The sequence below is a fragment of the Alligator mississippiensis genome, chromosome 2, assembly GCF_030867095.1.
Source record: "Alligator mississippiensis isolate rAllMis1 chromosome 2, rAllMis1, whole genome shotgun sequence".
NCBI classification, from domain to species: Eukaryota; Metazoa; Chordata; order Crocodylia; family Alligatoridae; genus Alligator; species Alligator mississippiensis.
Window position 1 is genome coordinate 120933323 of NC_081825.1, and position 5243 is coordinate 120938565.

The 5243-nt window shown below is 45.7% G+C and overlaps 1 long non-coding RNA gene across 1 annotated transcript; it reads left to right on the forward strand.

The window, feature by feature from the left end:
* Positions 1-552: 552 nt before the first annotated feature.
* Positions 553-3857, forward strand: LOC132248353 (uncharacterized). The gene is made up of 2 exons (XR_009459531.1): positions 553-619; positions 3567-3857. It is a non-coding gene; the product is annotated as an uncharacterized LOC132248353 (long non-coding RNA).
* Positions 3858-5243: the final 1386 nt, after the last annotated feature.

Consider the following 5243-nt stretch of genomic DNA (forward strand, 5'->3'; position numbering starts at 1 on the left):
TAACATTTTGTTTGCCTTTTTTGATGGCCACTGAGCACTAAGCGGATGTTTTTAGCAAACAGTCCACAGTGATTCCCAGATCTCCTCCCTGTGTTGTAACAGCTAATGTAGAATCCATCATTGTACTTTGCCCATATACATGTCTTTACACTTATCTATATTGCATTTTATTTGCTATTTTGGTGCCCATTTCTTCAATAGATCAAGATCCTTCTGTAGTGTCTCACAGTTCACCTTGGTCTTTACCACCTAAATAATATTGTGTCATCAGCAAATTGATGTGTCATCTTTTCCAGATCCTTTATGAATATGTAAACACAGATCCCTGGGAGACTGTAACAGGGAACCAAAGGCCCCTGTTACCGAAAAGGAGAAAACACAGCAGACTTAGCTGGGTGCGTAGGCAGATGGACAGCTGAGGCAAGGACTGCACGCAGCAGATCTAAGCTGCAAGGGGAAGAGTAAGCTGCCCAGTTAACCTAAAGAGACATCTGTGCAGGCTAATCAGCTGACTGGGATAGGACAGCACTCTGGGATAGATAAGCAGAATGCCTCGGGAAGGGGGAGAGACTGGTGTCTTGTAGGAAGCCCAGCTCTGAAATGCTCCAAAGGCAGAGAGGTAAGAGGCCTGGGGGGCGAGTAGGGGTGGTTTTTGTTAAAGCAGTAGCTTGCCTTTCTTTTCCAGTTATTACTAGAGGATCAGCTGTGGCTGAAAGGGGTGAAGAGGAGATCAACATGGGGTACCTGAAGGGCACACCATAATTAGGTCACAGGGGATGCCTAAAGACGACACTCAGATTTAGACCCCTGCCAGGTCAGGGTGTAAGATGTAAGCAGCTTGAGGCTGAGAGGGCCAAAACCTGAGCCTGAGAGGGGAAATAGAAGTAGCCTGAATCCAGGTGGGCCAGAGTTGTAGCCTGAAAGGGATGAAGATGGGACCAAGATGGCCCAGAGGCTGAGGAGTGAGAACAGGGCCAGAGGCCCAGAACCCCCGAAGGGGTGAGACTAGAGCTGTAGCCCAGAAGCCAAGGTCCAGTGCAGTAAGCCTAGGCTAGGAGAAGCACAGCTAGAGAAAAGGGGCCGAAGCCGGGGAGGCCAAAGCCCCTACAAAGGTTTCGAGATCTGAGAAGGCCAGCTATTGCGGTGGTGTCAGGTGACGTCTCTGATGAGGTATTGTATACCATCTGCAAGGCATGGACAAGGCTATAGGGGCAGACAGTTGCCACAAACACAACCCTTAAGGAACTCGATGTCCCGCCACCAATAGGACTGGAAAGGCCATGACAGATTGAACACAGGCTGATTGGCAGTGGACTGGACTCCCTCTGGGCTTTGGGAAAGCCTCCCAATTTTTTTTTTCAAAACAATATCAAGGCATGGCAGATGAGCAGGGGAGATCGAAGGAGGCACGAGTCTTGCATCCACTTGAGGGTACCACAGCACCACTGGACATGGGTCCTGTCATAGGAACCCCACTGTTTACTTCTTTTCATCCCAAAAAGTGTTTATATTCACTGTTTTCCATCCTTAAATCAATTTCTAAGCCTTGAGTGGATTTGCCCAGTAATCCCATGGTTACCTAAATTCTTTAATAACCTTTGATGGGAAACCTTGTCAAAGGCTTTTTGGAAGTCCAGATGTACTATCACAACTAGATCACCCTGACCCAACAGCTTATTGACAAACTTAAAGAACTCTAGTAGGTTGGTGAGCCATAATTTTCTTCTCACAAAGGCTTTACAACATTACTTGATAGAAACTTCAACAAATATGGTCAGAAAGGAGATACTTTTGTGTCATCCTATTGGTCAGCTTGGTCCCTGCCACACATTATTCCTGAGGCATGATTAACTGGTTAATCACATTGTAAATTGTAACCCAGTCACATATTAAAGCAATTAACGGCGTCAAAAACAAGGAGTGTCACAAAGTTATTTCACAAAAAATGTGTAATAATTTAGTGGCTGGTTCTTAGTATGCCATTAATTGAATGTGTACAGGGCCAGTGTGGCCTTGTAACTGGGGTTGCCTGCAGACTGTGGGAGCAGGTGACAAGGCTCCCCAAGAAACCTGGGGATGGGAACCCTGGGAAAGCCCCTTCTGTGCACCAGGGAAATGCCACTTGACTGGGTAAGGGCTCAAGGTGTTTCACATGCACCTGTAGGGACATCGGTGATGTCAGCGGAGAGACAGGAGCAGCAGGCAGCCTTGCTTTGTAAGTGCCTACTCCCTGCACATAGGCAGGTGCACCAGAACAGCCAGTGTATCTGGACATCCAGTGCTGGCAGAGGAGGGGAACGATGCAGCTTTGAGGCAGGGCATGATATTACACCACGGTGAATGCCCGGCTAGCCTCTCCTGCCTCAGCAAGGTTGCAGTTCAGCAGTCCGAGAACTCAGAGGAGCACTCAGCACAAGGCACCCCGAACCCCATAAAAGCACTGGAGAAGGTGAGGCTGGGGAAGCTCCCCTCCTCCCTGGAGCTCAACAGCAAACAGGGAACCTGACAGCAAACAGGGAACCTCTGCTGACATTGCAAATGACCTGCTTGCAGCAGCAGCAGACACACTCAGGACAAGATCATAGTGTGTAAGTGGCACTGAAAAGCTTTTATTTCTTACCTGAACTGTGAGCACTCCAAGGAGTGGGTCAGAAAGACCAGTATTTGAGTTAATGAATGAGTAAGGATGGGCTTAATTGATTGTTTGATCCTTATTTGATTGAAGAGACTACAGGTGAGAATAATTGGGCTGAATGACCGAGTCAATGAATTATCACCATAATTGGTCAAGATAATTGATATTGTTTGTTGGACTTGGCCTTAAAGTACACATTCATTTGAAGTCAGACATCTATTATTTATCTGTTTAGTAGCTGATGAGTGAGAGACTTATTCAAGGGAGTACATAACATCCCAGTCCAATGGCCATTTTTGTAGTTGAGCTCTGGCAAAAAGGGGCTCTGATACTTCATTTTGTGGGCTGAGAATGAATAAGAGCATAACATCTGGTTGGCATGCGGATGGGGAAGAGTGGAGGCAAAACCCCATAGAAAGGATACCTGTGGACAGATGTGAAGAGCCCTGGTAACAGCTAGGAACCTCCTGCATATTAAATAAGAACAAGAAATGGCAGGTGAGATGAGAAGTGTAGCTCATGAATGGTGGAACATGTCGGTGTCCAAGCTGTCAGCCTACAAAATACGGTATTCTGGGGTCTTAGGCTCATGTGTGTTGCAGCATAGGACTTATCTTCAGCACTGCTCACACAGGCATTAAAAAAACCCAAACAAACCACACTTTTCTGGAAGCAGCAGTGCATTACTTTGACTGAGCTGTGCAGGGTCTGTATAGATCAGGTGCTTCAGCAGGGCTTTTTGGTGCCTGTAGCTGAAGCTGATTCAATTAACTATTTGATAAGAGCACCAAAAAAGCCCCACTAAAGCACCCAATCTATACAGATGTTGGGCAACGGGTCCGAGTAAGATGCTGCCTATTCTGGGCATGCACTGGGCTCGGTGTGGGAACATGCTGAGTTTAAAGTAAAGCACCACTTTTATTTTTTTTAGCGTCTGCAAGCTTGGGAACCTTGATCACCTGATTGGAACTCACCGTCACAGGAACTTGCTACTTGCCCTTGCCAGTACCAGCTACTTGTCCTTGCCCCTGTACCATCAATAAGGCATGATGGGATATGATGTGGGATGCCACAATGACACCTCCTGCCATGTATGTGTGGCATGGCAGAAAGCACTATTGTGTGGATTGCACATCAGATCCGATTATATCTTTACCTGTGTGTCTGGCAGGGGCCCTAGAATGCACTGACCTGAACCCTTAATAAAGATTTGATGACCTAAGACTGGCTAGTTTTTTCAAGAAGTTTCTCTTACCTATGAGTCACTTCCTTTTATATTACTTTCCTTAACCTCACTTACACTAACATGGCATAACTTGAAGTTAACACAGATAAAAGCCTACTAAAATTACTAGAATGCAAGCTAAAAGGCTTCTAGATCAACACAGAAGTCTACACTTCTTAATACCTGACTGTCCCTTCCATTCAGCAGATATGTCATTCAATGTGATTTGGCTTAAATTTTATTTTTATAGGTGGTGGGGAGGAATAATTGATTGGCTGAAATTAGAAAGAGACAAATACAGTAAAATAGTATTTTGAAAAAAAAAATTCTGGCAATATATGCCAACCAGTTATTTGCAACCTTTATTACTAATGAGCTTTCAAGTGAGGTTAATATTTTTCTACATGTTGGTACAAAGCAAAAACATAGTGAATACTAGTACCATAGGGCACCTATACACAAGTGCAGAGGCTGCTCCAATGCGCTCGAGTCTGCTGGAGTGTGGCATTTGCCAAATCCTAGTACTTTGGCCCAATTCCAAGCCAGGAAATTATATTCAATCTCTCATTCATGAGCTACTAAACAGATAATTAATAGATGTCTGACTGAGTCAATGAATTATCACCAGAATTGGTCAAGATAATTGATATTGTTTGTTGGACTTGGCCTTAAAGTACACATTCATTTGAAGTCAGCTCATGATGCTTCTAAATTTTGCTCAACCAATCAGGGAATGGAAACAGTATAATGTGAGTTGCTGCAGGTGATCAATAGGGCTGTGCAAAGTGGCAAGTATTCGCTTTGGATTTGGCCAGTTCAGGGGACAGTGATTTGATTTGGTGTTTTGAATCACTGTCCTGAATCAATTCGGCTGAATCTAATTTGGAGATTTGGCTGCCCCCGAATCGGCTGAATTTCTGAATCAAACAGGCCGCATCCCCTACCTGATCTTGCAGCCCTGTCAATGGCTGCCCCACCTGGCCACTGTCTCCCAGCTCTTTAAAAAAAAAAAGAGCCTGGCACTCACTGGCTGCTGCCAGGCAGGGGGCAATTTCCACTGCCTCCCACTGCCCCGAGCCCCCAGAAGCCCTGATGGCTGCTGCAGCAGCCAGTGAGTGTGGGGCTTTTCCTTAAAAAAAAAAAAAAGAGGGAGCTGGGTTGGGCAGGGGAGCCATTGAAGGGGCTGGGAGAGCGGCAGCAAGCAGGTGCTGCCCGAATCTCGGAAGCTCTCCAAATCTATTCTGAATGGATTCGGAGAGCTTCAAAATCAATTCGGACCTTCTTATTGGTCTCCTGATTCAATCTGGATTTGGAGATTCAGCCACTGAGTCAGGCCAAATCTCCTCCGAATCAAATCAGCACCTGAAGCTTCACACAGCTCTA